At 38.5% G+C, this 17,882-nt stretch overlaps 1 protein-coding gene across 1 annotated transcript in view; it reads right to left on the reverse strand.

The window, feature by feature from the left end:
• LOC128661362 (uncharacterized) overlaps nucleotides 1-14,799 on the reverse strand; it is a 228,330-nt gene extending 213,531 nt beyond the window's left edge. The window contains exon 1 of the mRNA XM_053715626.1: nucleotides 14,547-14,799. The gene's annotated coding sequence lies outside the window, so the exon portion shown is untranslated. The remainder of the gene's footprint in view (nucleotides 1-14,546) is intronic.
• Nucleotides 14,800-17,882: the final 3,083 nt, after the last annotated feature.

The following is a 17,882-nucleotide window of genomic DNA, read 5'->3' on the forward strand; positions in this document are numbered from 1 at the left end:
GTAAGCTACAGTCATGTTGTCCGACTGGAATCTTATGAATCCGGCCTTCGCTAGTTGAGGCCAAGCCTGGAGCACATTGAATATCGCTCTCAGTTCCAGGATGTTTATCGGAAGAAGGGACTCCTCCCGAGACCATAGACCCTGAGCTTTCAGGGAGTCCAAGACCGCGCCCCAGCCTAATAGACTGGCGTCGGTCGTGACAATGATCCACTCTGGTCTGCGGAAACTCATTCCCTGGGACAGGTGATTCTGAGTCAACCACCAACGGAGTGAGTCTCTGGTTACCTTTTCTACTTGAATCTGGGGAGACAAGTCTGCATAGTCCCCATTCCACTGATTGAGCATGCACAGTTGTAATGGTCTTAGATGAATTTGAGCAAAAGGAACTATGTCCATTGCTGCAACCATCAACCCTACTACTTCCATGCACTGAGCTATGGAAGGCTGCAGAATAGAGTGAAGAACTTGACAAGCGTTTAGAAGCTTTGAGTTTCTGACCTCTGTCAGGAAGATCTTCATTTCTAAAGAATCTATTATTGTTCCCAAAAAGGGAACTCTTGTTGACGGAGACAGGGAACTCTTTTCTACGTTCACCTTCCACCCGTGAGATCTGAGAAAGGCTAGAACAATGTCTGTATGAGCCTTTGCCTTGGAAAGAGACGACGCTTGAATTAGAATGTCGTCTAGATAAGGTGCCACTGCAATGCCCCTCGGTCTTAGAACCGCTAGAACGGACCCTAGCACCTTTGTGAAAATTCTGGGAGCAGTGGCTAAACCGAACGGAAGAGCCACGAACTGGTAATGTTTGTCCAGAAAGGCGAACCTTAGGAACCGATGATGATCTTTGTGGATAGGAATATGTAGGTACGCATCCTTTAAATCCACGGTAGTCATATATTGACCCTCCTGGATTGTAGGTAAAATTGTTCGAATGGTTTCCATTTTGAACGATGGAACTCTGAGAAATTTGTTTAGAATTTTTAAATCCAGAATTGGTCTGAAAGTTCCCTCTTTTTTGGGAACTACAAACAGGTTTGAGTAAAACCCCTGACCTTGTTCCACTGTTGGAACTGGGTGTATCACTCCCATCTTTAACAGGTCTCCTACACAATGTAAGAATGCCTGTCTCTTTATCTGGTCTGAAGATAAGCGAGACATGTGGAACCTTCCCCTTGGAGGAAGTTCCTTGAATTCTAGAAGATAACCCTGAGAGACTATTTCTAGTGCCCAGGGATCCGGAACATCTCTTGCCCAAGCCTGAGCAAAGAGAGAGAGTCTGCCCCCTACTAGATCCGGTCCCGGATCGGGGGCTACCCCTTCATGCTGTCTTGGTAGCAGCAGCAGGCTTCTTGGCCTGTTTACCCTTGTTCCAGCCTTGCATTGGTTTCCAAGCTGGCTTAGCCTGGGAAGTGTTACCCTCTTGTCTAGAGGCTGCAGAGTTAGGAGACGGTCCGTTCCTGAAGTTATGAAAGGAACGAAAATTGGACTTATTCTTAGCCTTAAAAGGCCTATCCTGTGGGAGGGCATGGCCCTTCCCCCCAGTGATGTCTGAAATAATCTCTTTCAATTCTGGCCCAAAAAGGGTCTTACCTTTGAAAGGGATATCAAGCAATTTTGTCTTGGAAGATACATCCGCCGACCAAGACTTTAGCCAGAGCGCTCTGCGCACCACAATTGCAAACCCTGAATTTTTCGCCGCTAATCTCGCCAATTGCAAAGCAGCATCTAAAATAAAGGAATTAGCTAACTTAAGTGCGTGAATTCTGTCCATGACTTCCTCATATGGAGTCTCCTTATTGAGCGACTTTTCTAGTTCATCGAACCAAAAACACGCCGCTGTAGTGACAGGAATAATGCACGAAATTGGTTGGAGGAGGAAACCTTGCTGAACAAAAATCTTTTTAAGCAAACCCTCCAATTTTTTATCCATAGGATCTTTGAAAACACAATTGTCCTCAATGGGAATAGTCGTGCGTTTGGCTAGCGTAGAAACTGCCCCCTCAACCTTAGGGACTGTTTGCCATGTGTCCTTCCTTGGGTCGACCATGGGGAACATTTTGTTAAATATAGGAGGTGGGACAAAAGGTATGCCTGGTTTCTCCCACTCCTTAGACACTATGTCCGCCACCCTTTTAGGTATCGGAAAGGCATCAGGGTGCACCGGGACCTCTAGGAATTTGTCCATTTTGCACAATTTTTCTGGAATGACCAAAGAGTCACAATCATCCAGCGTAGTTAGTACCTCCTTAAGTAAGGCGCGGAGATGCTCTAACTTAAATTTAAACGTCACAACATCAGGTTCTGCCTGTTGAGAAATTCTTCCTGAATCAGAAATTTCTCCCTCCGACAAACCCTCCCTCACTACCAATTCTGACTGGCGTGAGGGTATGACAGATAAATTATCGTCAGCGCACTCTTGCTCTACTGTATTTAAAACTGAGCAATCACGCTTTCTTTGAAATGCTGGCATTTTGGATAAAATATTAGCTATAGAATTATCCATTACTGCCGTTAATTGTTGCATAGTAACAAGCATTGGCGTGCTAGATGTACTAGGAATCGCCTGCGCGGGCATAACTGGTATTGACACAGAAGGAGAGGATGAAGAACTATCCCCACTACCTTCATTTGAGGAATCATCTTGGGCAACCTTATTAAATGTGACATTACTGTCCTTACTTTGTCTGGACGCCATGGCACAATTATCACATACATTTGAAGGAGGGACCACCTTGGCCTCCATACATACAGAACATGATCTATCTGAAGGTACAGACATGTTAGACAGGCTTATGCAGGCTAAGAATGCAATAAAACCGTTTTTAAACAAAACCGTTACTGTCTCTTTAAATGTTAAACAGAGCACACTTTATTTCTGGATATGTGAAAAACTATGAAGGAAATATCCGATTTTACCAAATTTGCACCCTAGTGTCTTAATGCCTTAAAAGTATTGCACCCCAATTTTCAAGATTGTAACCCTTTAAATGAGGAAACCGGAGCTGTTTTATCAATTAGCATTTTAACTACAGCTCAGGTCACATTTTCTAAGTATTTGCATCCTTTGCACAATAACACCCATGGTATAGCACTTATACTTATCTCTTCTAGATACACCATGGATCCATGTAGTTTTTAGTCATTGTTTTATCATCTAATTTGTAATAGTATTTTGCTTAAGCTCGATTTGTTGTTTTTATATGTTCATCCAATAAATTGTATTAACTTGTAGATATTTTTAGCCTTTTTAGCTTTTAGCGCTCCCTTCCCAATCTTGTTTTATCGGAGATTTTAACTACCCTGATATAAACTGGGCCAATGAAACTAGTAATTCAGCTAAGGGGGATAGATTTTTAAATGTTCTCAGGGATAACTTCTTGTTACAATTAATAGAGGAGCCAACTAGGAGTAAAGGTATTTTGGATTTGGTGCTATCAAACAATACAGATATAATATCAAACATAGAAGTCAAAGAACATTTGTGAAAATTCTGGGAGCAGTGGCTAAACCGAACGGAAGAGCCACGAACTGGTAATGTTTGTCCAGAAAGGCGAACCTTAGGAACCGATGATGATCTTTGTGGATAGGAATATGTAGGTACGCATCCTTTAAATCCACGGTAGTCATATATTGACCCTCCTGGATTGTAGGTAAAATTGTTCGAATGGTTTACATTTTGAACGATGGAACTCTGAGAAATTTGTTTAGAATTTTTAAATCCAGAATTGGTCTGAAAGTTCCCTCTTTTTTGGGAACTACAAACAGGTTTGAGTAAAACCCCTGACCTTGTTCCACTGTTGGAACTGGGTGTATCACTCCCATCTTTAACAGGTCTCCTACACAATGTAAGAATGCCTGTCTCTTTATCTGGTCTGAAGATAAGCGAGACATGTGGAACCTTCCCCTTGGAGGAAGTTCCTTGAATTCTAGAAGATAACCCTGAGAGACTATTTCTAGTGCCCAGGGATCCGGAACATCTCTTGCCCAAGCCTGAGCAAAGAGAGAGAGTCTGCCCCCTACTAGATCCGGTCCCGGATCGGGGGCTACCCCTTCATGCTGTCTTGGTAGCAGCAGCAGGCTTCTTGGCCTGTTTACCCTTGTTCCAGCCTTGCATTGGTTTCCAAGCTGGCTTAGCCTGGGAAGTGTTACCCTCTTGTCTAGAGGCTGCAGAGTTAGGAAACGGTCCGTTCCTGAAGTTATGAAAGGAACGAAAATTGGACTTATTCTTAGCCTTAAAAGGCCTATCCTGTGGGAGGGCATGGCCCTTCCCCCCAGTGATGTCTGAAATAATCTCTTTCAATTCTGGCCCAAAAAGGGTCTTACCTTTGAAAGGGATATCAAGCAATTTTGTCTTGGAAGATACATCCGCCGACCAAGACTTTAGCCAGAGCGCTCTGCGCACCACAATTGCAAACCCTGAATTTTTCGCCGCTAATCTCGCCAATTGCAAAGCAGCATCTAAAATAAAGGAATTAGCTAACTTAAGTGCGTGAATTCTGTCCATGACTTCCTCATATGGAGTCTCCTTATTGAGCGACTTTTCTAGTTCATCGAACCAAAAACACGCCGCTGTAGTGACAGGAATAATGCACGAAATTGGTTGGAGGAGGAAACCTTGCTGAACAAAAATCTTTTTAAGCAAACCCTCCAATTTTTTATCCATAGGATCTTTGAAAACACAATTGTCCTCAATGGGAATAGTCGTGCGTTTGGCTAGCGTAGAAACTGCCCCCTCAACCTTAGGGACTGTTTGCCATGTGTCCTTCCTTGGGTCGACCATGGGGAACATTTTGTTAAATATAGGAGGTGGGACAAAAGGTATGCCTGGTTTCTCCCACTCCTTAGACACTATGTCCGCCACCCTTTTAGGTATCGGAAAGGCATCAGGGTGCACCGGGACCTCTAGGAATTTGTCCATTTTGCACAATTTTTCTGGAATGACCAAAGAGTCACAATCATCCAGCGTAGTTAGTACCTCCTTAAGTAAGGCGCGGAGATGCTCTAACTTAAATTTAAACGTCACAACATCAGGTTCTGCCTGTTGAGAAATTCTTCCTGAATCAGAAATTTCTCCCTCCGACAAACCCTCCCTCACTACCAATTCTGACTGGCGTGAGGGTATGACAGATAAATTATCGTCAGCGCACTCTTGCTCTACTGTATTTAAAACTGAGCAATCACGCTTTCTTTGAAATGCTGGCATTTTGGATAAAATATTAGCTATAGAATTATCCATTACTGCCGTTAATTGTTGCATAGTAACAAGCATTGGCGTGCTAGATGTACTAGGAATCGCCTGCGCGGGCATAACTGGTATTGACACAGAAGGAGAGGATGAAGAACTATCCCCACTACCTTCATTTGAGGAATCATCTTGGGCAACCTTATTAAATGTGACATTACTGTCCTTACTTTGTCTGGACGCCATGGCACAATTATCACATACATTTGAAGGAGGGACCACCTTGGCCTCCATACATACAGAACATGATCTATCTGAAGGTACAGACATGTTAGACAGGCTTATGCAGGCTAAGAATGCAATAAAACCGTTTTTAAACAAAACCGTTACTGTCTCTTTAAATGTTAAACAGAGCACACTTTATTTCTGGATATGTGAAAAACTATGAAGGAAATATCCGATTTTACCAAATTTGCACCCTAGTGTCTTAATGCCTTAAAAGTATTGCACCCCAATTTTCAAGATTGTAACCCTTTAAATGAGGAAACCGGAGCTGTTTTATCAATTAGCAACTTTAAACCCACTACAGTCCCAGCCACAGCGTTTGCTGCGACTTCACCTGTCCTTGGGGGTTATACGACACCAAAATAAGCCTTCCAGGAACGTTTTTAATGGCCACCAGACCCTCTCACATGAAGCTGCATGCACTGCATCCAAAAGAAACTGCGCAATTATGGCGCGAAAATGAGGCTCTGCCTACTAGAGTGAAAGGCCCTTCCTGACTGGGAAGGTGTCTAAACTACTGCCTGGCGCCTAAAAACGTTCCCCAATTCTCAGGTTTTGAAAAACACTTCAAACCTCATATAAATATTGAATAAAGCAATCGATTTAGCCCACAAGAGTGTCAACCAGTATATAGCCCATTAATAAGCCTTCATTCTGTTATGAGTCTAAGAAAATGGCTTACCGATCCCAAATAGGGAAAATGACAGTCTTCTAGCATTTTACATTCTTGTTAGAAAATGGACTAGTCATACCTTGAGCAGAAAAGTCTGCAAACTGTTCCCCCCAACTGAAGTTCTCTGGGCTCAACAGTCCTGCGTGGGAACAGCAATTGATTTTAGTTACTGCTGCTAAAATCATACTCCTCTTTTAAACAGAACTCTTCATCCTTTTCTGTTTTAGAGTAAATAGTACAAACCGGCACTATTTTAAAATAACAAACTCTTGATAGAAGAATAAAAAACTACAACTAAACACCACATACTCTTCACCATCTCCGTGGAGATGCTACTTGTTCAGAGCAGCAAATAGAATGACTGGGGGGCGGAGCCTGAGGAGGGGCTATATGGGCAGCTTTTGCTGTGCTCTTTGCCATTTCCTGTTGGGGAAGAGAATATTCCCACAAGTAAGGATGACGCCGTGGACCGGACACACCAATGTTGGAGAAATATTACTTGGAACATGCTACAAGCTGTGCAACATTAGTGACCTGGAGGAAACTCAACTACTAATGCAAATAGGTAAGGCTGCTAATAACAGTACTGTAATTATGGAAGATTTTAACTACAGCTCAGGTCACATTTTCTAAGTATTTGCATCCTTTGCACAATAACACCCATGGTATAGCACTTATACTTATCTCTTCTAGATACACCATGGATCCATGTAGTTTTTAGTCATTGTTTTATCATCTAATTTGTAATAGTATTTTGCTTAAGCTCGATTTGTTGTTTTTATATGTTCATCCAATAAATTGTATTAACTTGTAGATATTTTTAGCCTTTTTAGCTTTTAGCGCTCCCTTCCCAATCTTGTTTTATCGGAGATTTTAACTACCCTGATATAAACTGGGCCAATGAAACTAGTAATTCAGCTAAGGGGGATAGATTTTTAAATGTTCTCAGGGATAACTTCTTGTTACAATTAATAGAGGAGCCAACTAGGAGTAAAGGTATTTTGGATTTGGTGCTATCAAACAATACAGATATAATATCAAACATAGAAGTCAAAGAACATTTGGGTAACAGTGATCATAACATGGTCACATTTGAAATCTCTTTTCATAAAGCAGTGTCTTAAAAGGTTTAACCAAGACTTTCAATTTTAAGAAAGCAAAATTCAACGATTTAAGGAAATCATTAAATAACATAAATTGGGACAAAGTATTCTCTAATAAAAATAGAGAGGATAAATGGATAACATTTAAAACTTTGTTAAATAAATATACATATCAACAAATACCATATGGTAATAAAAATAAAAAAAATCCAAGCCAATGTGACTAAATAAAAATGTGTTAAGAGAAATTAGGAAAAAACGTAGGGCATTTAAATTTTTCAAAGAAAATAGTACATACCATATTTATAAGGAATATAACAAAGCATGCAAAAAAGCAATCAAATAAGCCAAAATTGAAAATGAAAAATTGCAAAGGATTCTAAGTCTAACCCTAAAGATGAAACAAAAAAGGGGGTCTGGGAACCCTATAGGAGGCGCTATTAAATATGACAAAATATCCTAAATGTATATGAAGACTCTAAAAGGTTAAAAATTAAACAAAACACATACAGCTATGTATAAAGTGAGAGCACTAAGATTCAATCTCTCTCATATATATATAAAACCAATAAGCTGGTGTATCAGTATATTCAACCAGTCCCATTTAGAGTCCTATTGGTGTGATGTGGTTCTTTAGTAATGCTGGATACTTGTATAACATCCGTTCAGGTCAGGCAGCACTTTAACTTCACCATAGGTAGGCAATTCTGAATACAACCAAGACAAGGAAAAACTTGTCTTTGTTATAAGTCTAACCCTAACAGGTTATATAGCAAAAAAATCTAAGAAGGACAATATAGGTACATTAAAATGCGTGGAGTGTAGCATGGTTAACATTGACAAGAAGAAGGCTGAGGTACTAAACCTGTTTTTTTCTTCAGTATATACAAGAGAGGAACCAATGGACAATAATTTGGAACAAACTAGAACATGCCAGCCCATACCATTAACTGGGAGAAGGGAGATGTCCCCTTTCTATGTGTAAGCTTATGAAGGCCGATTACAATATTAAACTGATCTATCCAGCTAAGCTGGTAGTGATGAGAGAAGGAATTTCGCATACGCTTAACAATGTCTTGGATGCTGAATAGTTTGGAAATAGGTTGGTCTATCTTAACTAATAAGCAATTGATGTAAGCTATAAATAATATCGCTAATGTGTGGATATTGAGTTATTATTGTTCTGTATTAGGTTTTAATTTTAAAGTCAGTTTAACCCCCCCCCCGTTTCCTTTTTTTTGCTTCTTCTTCCTCCTCTTCTTCCTTCCATCGCCCTTGCCTATGCTTAATAGCCCTGATTGATGGTAGTAAACCTTAACTTAATTTCATGGAACGTGGGCGGCATAACCTCTCCAATCAAAAGGAAGTCTATAATTAAATATTTGGGTAAGTCTAAACCTGATATTGTTCTGTTACAGGAAACAGACTTAAAAGCTGTAGAAATACCCAAGCTCAAAACCAAATTGGTTGGAGAGGTTATTGCCGCCACATATGATTCCCGGAAAAAGGGAGTAGCAATCCTTCTGAACAAAAATTTAGAATATCACATTGAGGCTACTGAATTAGATCCGGAAGGACGTTTTCAAATTATAGAGAGAGTTCTTAATGAATCCTGTTTTATTTTGTGTAATGTTTATGGCCCTAATAATGTTGACAGAGATTTCTGGACTAATCTGACGTTTAAACTCCATAAATACATAGGACAAAATCTAATAGTAGCCGGAGATTTTAATTTAATAGCAGAACCTATCCTAGACAGGTTAAACAAAAAAGTGCAAATTAGTAGGGACAGGAAATCTTGTATATTACAGAAATGTTATTTTCAACTAGAGCTTATTGATATTTGGCGGGTCCAAAACCCAGATGTTCGTGCATATACATGTATGTCTGAAGCCCACCAGTCAGAATCCTTAGTTGGTTTGAATTGGGAAGCTGGAATTGATGATATTTTAATCTCAGACCACGCCGCTATATCATTAAAGATTAATACTGGCTCACCATACTCTAATAATAATAATAATAATAATAATATCTATTTCCCTAAACACTTAATTAATAATAATTTTTTTCAGAATTGGCTAAGAGGCAGATGGGGCGAATTTTATAAACATAATCATGCGTATTTAGAAAAAACAGAGGTGTTTTGGGAAGCAGCTAAAGCTGTTTTGAGGGGCGAGATTAAATCTTACATGTGCCAACTTAAAAAAAGATTTAGACGAATTGAAATCCAACTAGCCAACCAAGTTAAAAATTCTTATAGAGCCTATATAGATAACCCTACTAGATCACACTGGGTTGCGTACGTGAGCGGCAAAACAGCCTGGGATATCCATCTCAAACAGAAAAATACTCAAGAGGAGCTTAGATTGAAAGCTTTATATGGAGGTCATTGCGGCAGGTCAGCCAAATTCCTTGCGAGAATTACTAAATCAGTTTCGAGAAATACTATTCTGACTATTAAAAAGGATTCGGACAGATTTACTAAACAACCTAATAACGAAAAAAAATTTTTATATTTTTGTAATGATCTGTATAAATGTGAATGTACTGACATAATCAAGAAACAAGCATTTTGGGATAAAATTAAAGTACCTAAACTAAACTTTCTGCAGATATGTCCGAAATTAATCTGCCCATCTCAGAAGCCAAAATTTTAGAAGCTATTAAAATGGCTAAATTAAATAAAGCTGCTGGACCAGACTCTCTTCCTACTGAATTTTATAGAATATTACAATCACAAATTACTCCTATTTTGAATAATTTGTTCAATGTTTATTTCTCAGAAAACACTAAATGTTCTCCCTATTTTGCTGCTGCCAATATCTCTTTAATTTTAAAGAAAAATAAAGATCAAGGGGTGGAGCTAGCCACTGAAGAGACAGGACGCACAGTCTTTGAGCTCCTGCAAAATTAGCAAATATCTAGCTATATAGACAGCATAATATACATTTCTCACATGAATCTTTAAACTACACCTATGGGGAAGTGGAGCAGCCCTTCTACAACCTAACCTAACAAAGTTTATACATCCGCTGAGGTATCTGTTTGGCCCTGTACCGGCTGATCTAACCACGAGGCTGAAGGATCTCTATGTTCTATAGCCTAAATTATACATTTCAAACAAGGAGGATTTCTATAAACAGATGAAAGCCCTGTTGGATAATTTAGAGGAGAAGATGGATCACAACTTTGTGGAGCTAACGCTCATACTTAGCGATCGGCATATCATGGAAACCAATCTAACACCTAAAATGGCGACTGCTCTAGACCCTGACGGGAACAGCGAAACTTCCCTGTTTAGGGCAAATGAGCCATCTTCTGAGATAGATACTCACCACCGGGAGCAAGAGCCTTTAGAACACAAGGAGCTAACCCTGCGGCTAACCTTACCCGCAATAAAAGCAAATGTAACTATCCCTTTAGAACGGAGAGTGAACACATCGCAGATATACATGAAATCACACCCACTTACTCCAACTCCGTGTGTAGCGTCGGTAGTTGCAATGCGATGGAGCGCTGACTTACTATATCCATATGGGACTGTGCTATTTCACAGAAATATCCCCCAGCTACCTGATGTTTATGTGTCGCTAACGGGTGGTTCACAACTGCATGTTGAGACCTGGAACATTAGCCCCGGTTTGCACTTAGACGGCGATCTGAGTAATTCGGAACCTCCCCAGGCTAATCTGCAAGGGACTTGCATTTTCTATTTGTTTCGGCTTGAGAGGCAACAAAGGAGAGGTGTGGGGTAATTCTAGTGACCCGGTCACTCCCTTATTGTTAGAGACCCTCCAACTGAGCTCTCACTAAGAAGAAAATCTATACACAGATCTTTTACATTAGACCATCTTTATTTTTATCCTAGTTCAGTGCAAGCCCTGCATGACTAAACATAACTCTGTTACGCATACCCCGCATAGAACTGCACTCGGAGCTGTGTCAGTGTTCTCCGGATCTGCCTCGGTCCGTTAACTTTCTAACTTTATCCTAACTGTGGGCCATGAACTTCCTTGTGGATAGGGTCGCCTGAGGACTCTCCACTATAGTTTTGACACTGCTGCCATGTTATTAGTTGCTGATGCAATATAGCTTGAGAGGACTTACTCAAGAGGTCTACATCATATATTTTTACCTTAATTTGACAGCGCATAGGTCCACTTCAGTTAGTTATCGTCACAGTTTTTCCTGTTACATTTCATTGTCTCCATCCGTTTGTAATATCAATAATTTTCCCATGTTATCCTAATGTTAGATTGAGCTCAGAGTATGTTTTATAACCTAATGCTCTCCTTTATTCATAATATGTAAACCACATCCAAGCTATAATAATGCTATCAACAATACTATATCATATAGTATCATATAATATCATATTCTGTGTGTTATGCTCTGCAGTAGCCTGCCACTACTTATTATCTTAGCATGTTCGTGTGTGTTATTGAGGCCTTCTATATCCAAATGTAAAGGATTAGTTAAAGATGTTTTTGCCCATTCATGAGCACAGCTATTATGCCCTCACTAATTTAACCCTCTAGTGTCACGTAGATATCATCCGCTGAGTTTGTTGCACTAGAAGAGATTTAGATTATCTTTACTGTGATATGTTTTTTTTTTTTTTTGGACGCATACATAACCTCATGTAACATAATGACAGTCCTCTATGATTTGCTGCAATTTGGGAGATTATGCACAATGTTTTAGTATAGAATGTTCTGTTTAGCATCAGCTTATTATAGCTCTGTATAGTTTAATCTTTGCAAGAGATTTAAATATTTCATATAGGTGCAGTACAGTAGTTGTGCATATTGCAGTTTGGTATGCACATGCATAGACAATATCTTGATGTAGGCAGGTGCTGTGTATATTATTTTCGCTATATTTCTCTGGAATTGTATTTGGTTCTCTCTATATTGTGTTTATATAGTTCTACGCAACTGATATCTGTCATGTTGTTTACTGTTCTAGCCATCTCACATATTTCTTTTTATAACCTCTCTGTAGTTAAACAATGTAATTTTATGCCATATAATTATATCTACAGTCTTTAGTTTCCCAAAGAGCAGGATATCTATCCTTATGACACTATTTTTACTACTGCTGAATGCTACATACTGGCTCACAACATATAAAGCTACCACACTAAGTATTAGCCAGAGTTATATTGACGTTCTGAAATACACATGGTACTGCAGTCCTTGGCCCACACCGGACATATAGCAATTTCCTAATTTTGTAGATTATTATAATCTATCTTAAAGGTACACTTATATATAAGTACCACAACTATATACCTATACCTGCTAGACCCTATGCTACTATGATAGAAAGGGGTTAGCCACGTATATACTTAATGTTTAGTATGATTTCACTTTACTCATTTTTATCAGATATATCATATACCCTAGATGTTAAAGGATTAATATACAATAATACCCAACTTTTATCTTTAATATCGTCTAGTATAGCCCATATTTACATGCTGTTTATTACTCCCAATGTATTCTTACTTTTTATCTATCCTAAATATTCCCGGGCTTCTTCCTTATAGAGCCGCTAGCTCCCATGGCATTTTCTTTACAGACTGTATCTCCCCTCATCCTTTCCCGCTCTTTATCTGCGAGCGGGTCATATCCACTATCCCCTAACCATCTCTGTCCAGTGGTGACAATTTCCCTGAGGGGAGATACTACATAAATGCTCCAATATTGATCCATGGTTCTCATCCTAACCAGGCGGGAGCTATATCTACCCTTTCTTGATACCCATTACAAATTATATTTAACTCTCGCATAGCACAGTCCTATACGCCACATATTAGACAACAATAAATAAGTGACCATGTTCATTAACATTTCTATGGTCTTCCGCCCCCCCACAGTAGTTGACCATAGCTATTTATATTGCTATTATTTCTATTTCCATCAAATAATTTAAGTATGCTATAATATTGTTATATAGACAAATTATCTGTATAAGCGGCGCTTACCCGCTGACTATTCCCTAATTCCCCCCTTGCTTTTTATGAAGCTCCTGACATTATGACCCTGACTTTAACAATACGAAGCGTTCAAATACAAATTAGTTCAGAATAAAATGGGTCTATATAGTAGCTACAGTGCTCTTTCAGAGTGCCTTTTTAACATTATAGCCTGGAATAATAGCTACTCATATTATCATATAAAAACACAAAATGAGGTTTTCAGATGTATCTTGGCATTCATCATATATTTTTTTTTTTTTTTTTTTGCCTGTTATATTGTTATTGCGTTAATCATTGCTATGTTTTGAAACATGTATATGCCATGGTTTTTTTGTTGTCATTATGAAAAACCCTCAATAAAAAATTATTAAAAAAAATAAAATAAAAAAAAATAAAGATCCAGAACTTGGAGTTTCATACAGGTCTATCTCGGTCCTGAACTCCGATTATAAACGTTTAACTTCTATTGTAGCTAATCAACTTAAACCCCATCTTGGGGAATTAATTAATGAGAATCAATAAGGTTTTATGCCCGGGAGAAACCCTGTGAGAAACGTGAGGAAGGTTTTTCTGGTTCTTGATTTTTTCTGGAAAAAATATAAATCATCTAGACATAGAGATTTAGTTGATTTGGCCATTTTAACGGTTGATGCGGAAAAAGCCTTCGATCGTATTTGATGGGATCACTTGTTTTTCTCTTTAGAGCAATTTGGCCTTGTAGGCTATTTCAATAATTTTATTCAGTTAATCTATAGCTCCCCTACATCCGTGGTAATCATCAACAATTCGATTTCGCAACGATTTGTTCTTCAAAGAGGTACCAGACAGGGGTGCCTGCTCTCCCCATTAGTCTTCAATATCTCATCAGAACCCCTGGCAATCCTGCTTCGCCAAGAACTTGAAGGTATCCGATTGGGTGGTCAGAAGCTAGTTTTATTACTTAATGCAGATGACCTTCTGCTATTTTTGAGCAATATTAAAAAGAAATTCAAATTGCAAAGATGGAGCAAGGGTATATACTATAAAAATATCTGCAGACACAACATATGTCCTTCAAAAAACATATCTGTTTTCTATTAATAGTTAGGATGCAGGTGTATGGAAGCACTCTTCCCTGTTCAAATATAACCAATCCTGTTACTCAGATATCAGGTAGCTGTTATAGAGACAAAAGTTAATTTGTGAGTATGTAGGGGCACATTTCATGTGCTGACTGTTGTGTTATTTCGATCCGCGGCTCACCAGCCGTTTACGAAAATGTTAACCTTAAGTCACAATGCACTTTAGTAAGTATTGCCTCGGCGGGCCCCTTCTACATACCTTTTCCCATACGGCCGTGACCCCTTGTGTGGATAGATCCCCTCCTCTGGGTAAACGTGTGCGGGTATCTTTGGAGACAAACAGGAAACCAGGTTCCGCTCCTATCCTTCCGCTCGCTTGGGCTGCCAAGCCCCCGGATCTCCTCTATGGTCCAATGGTTACGGCACGTCCGTGACGTCTCAGGTGGGTGTGTGCTTACCTGCTAATCCTATTGCAGCTTCCCTTCACAGATGTTCAGCGTAGTGCAACGGCAGAATAGAAGTATCAAAATGAGAACAAGGACACCAGTGCTGTAAATAAAACTTGTATCTTTATTCCAAACGGTTAAAATAATACAGGACAGCAGTATCCTATAAAAAAATAGTTAGAGTGAGTGAAGCAAAAATGGGCTTACGCGTTTCAGCATATAGCCGTAGTCATAGCCTGTTACTCTGCTGGACACCCTCTGTTAAAAAGCACTGCCTAAGGATCGATTAGGTATTAAAAACTCCTCTAACTCATTAACCCATGCCTAACCTTTGCACTGTATACCAGAGTCAAGTGATAGTGTCTGTTTGGAGTAATTACTTTAAATCCTTTATTCCTTATAACTTAGACACCAATTAACCTGGAATTGCAGCAACTCTGCGCCCGGCAGGAATGCAACAGAGAATTATACTTATATGGCATAAATAGATAAACCCAATATTTAATTAGGAGACAATCGGGATAACTAATGTTGTTTAACTTATTCATGATTGGAATTTTAGTATCAGTTTCAATTAAATTCCATTATCTAATAAGTAAAACTTACAAACTGAATATGTTGAACAACAGTATTTGACTTAGTAAATAGATTTTTAAAAGATAAAAAACAACTAGCTGTTCAGTGGCTGGTGCAGTATTGACATTTTTAAGTATCCCTACAATAGCTGTGTGTTGTTCTTCACTGCCTGATGACCTGTCTTCAGATGAGAAATCTGGTTCACTATCTGAAAAAGACACCACTTTTCCCATTTTGCTAACTTGCTTGTTTTTGTTCTTATTTTTTATTTTATTTTTGTTCTTACTAGAGTAGTTATTCCTCTGTCTAAAGCTAGCCCTCTGCTTTCTGTTCCATATGTAAACAGTTTTTGTGTCATAGTCAGCCTTGTCTCTAAGGTACTTAGTATGTTTATTTTCCATGACTATTCTTTTTGTTAAAAGCTAGTGTCTCCCTTAATAAATTATCAAATTTAGGAAAATTAACATCATCCATCCTTTTGTTCATTTCCAATTGTAAGCTATCAATCTCATCCCTGATCTGTGTTAACTGATTTTTCTTATAATTAACAAGTAGTTACATCAGTCTAGATGCACAATCTGACAAAATCAGTGTCATTTATGTCCACTTCAAAAGGTGGGGAATTTATAAATCCTCAGTCCTCTAGGTATCATCTTGGCTTAAAATGTATTTTTCTAAAGTCCAGAGGTCCCATTGCAGTCTTGTTTCTTTCAATAATAGATTTTCTATAGCATCAAACAAGTTACTAAGCGTTAGTATGCCTTTGTCATTGGAAAAAATCAGCTCACAGTCCATGGTATTAGCATTTCTGTCGGATGCCGGCATAAGAGAAAAAAAGTTAGGGTTACTGCTGTCCATGTCTGTGTGAAGTTGCAAATATAGCCCTGCTAAGGTGTTGCCGTAACACCAGAGAATAAATTCAAATTGCAAAGATGGAGCAAGGGTATATACTATAAAAATATCTGCAGACACTACATATGTCCTTCAAAAAACATATCTGTTTTCTATTAATAGTTAGGATGCGGGTGTATGGAAGCACTCTTCCCTGTTCAAATATAACCAATCCTGTTAATCAGATATCAGGTAGCTGTTATATTTGGGAAGAGTGCTTCCATACACCCGCATCCTAACTATTAATAGAAAACAGATTATATTAATTATATTATATATAATTATATACACAATTATATTAATATACTTTTTACCTCTGTGATTATCTTGTATCTAAGCCTCTGCAGACTGCCCCATTATCTCATTTCTTTTGACATACTGGTATTTTAGCCAATCAGTGCTAACTCATAAATAACTCCATGTGAGTGAGTACAATGTTATCTATATTGCCCACATGAACTTGCGTTGTATAGCTTTTAAAATCTGTCAGCATGCACTAAATTAAGAGGTAGCTTTCAAGAGATTAGAAATTAGCATATGAGCCTACCTAGGTTTAGCTTTCAACAAAGAATACCAAAAGAACTAAGCAAATATGATAATAAAAGTAAATAGGATTTTTTTTTTTTTTTTTAAATTGCATGTCCTATCTAAAGTTCTTTTCACAGACTTGAATTTTAGCCATCAGTGTTGACTCAAATAACTCCATGGGAGTGAGCACATTATCTATATGACACACATGAACTAGCACTGTCTAGCTGTGTGAAACTGTCAAATGCACTGAGATAAGAAGCTGCCTTCAAGTGCTTAGAAATGAGCGTATGAGCCTACCTATGTTTAGCTTTCAAGCTTTTAAGAATACCAAGAGAACAAAGCACATTTGATACTAAAACCAAATTGGAAAGTTGTTTAAAATGACACAGGCTATCTGAATCATTAAAGGGACAGTCAACACAACATTTATAATTACTTATCCCTATGTAGTAGTTAAAGGGACAGTTAACACAAGAATTGTTGTTGTTTTAAAAGATAGATAATCCCTTTATTAACCATTCCCCAATTTTGCATAACCAGCACAGTTATATAAATGCACATTTTACCTCTGTAATTAACTTGTATCAGCAGGTAAATAACATTACTATAAAAGAACATTTATAACAATTATAAATTTTTTAAGAAGACCAGAAAGTGACTAAAACTTTTTATCACACAATACACACACAGCCTGACTCACTCACCCAGCAGCATCTGCACAGGAAGTAAATCGTAGGGGAACAAAGGTCAGTTCAATAATGAACTACGTCTCCCAGAACACACTGAGAAGTCACATGTTAAGCAGCAGCCAATCAGACAAAAGAAAATATTCAACCATTTCAAAGACAATTGGATGCTTTTTAATTTGTTTAAATGCTGCAAATTTTTTAAATTAGCGACTGAGCACATTGTCACTGTCATATCCTCTACTAGTGCATTACAGCTACACTATATACATAAAGCTACTCAATATATATTAGCACTTTCACTAGCACTGAGAATAGAGCTGCACTTTGTATTAACCCCTTCACTAAGAAAGAGCTGCAGTGTCACTGTCTATTAATTCTCTTAACCAGCACAGAGACCTACATTGTGTATTAACCCTTCACTAGCACAGAGAGCAGCAGTCTGTATTAACCCTTCACTAGCAC

Source organism: Bombina bombina, chromosome 5 (assembly GCF_027579735.1).
Source record: "Bombina bombina isolate aBomBom1 chromosome 5, aBomBom1.pri, whole genome shotgun sequence".
Taxonomy (NCBI): domain Eukaryota; kingdom Metazoa; phylum Chordata; class Amphibia; order Anura; family Bombinatoridae; genus Bombina; species Bombina bombina.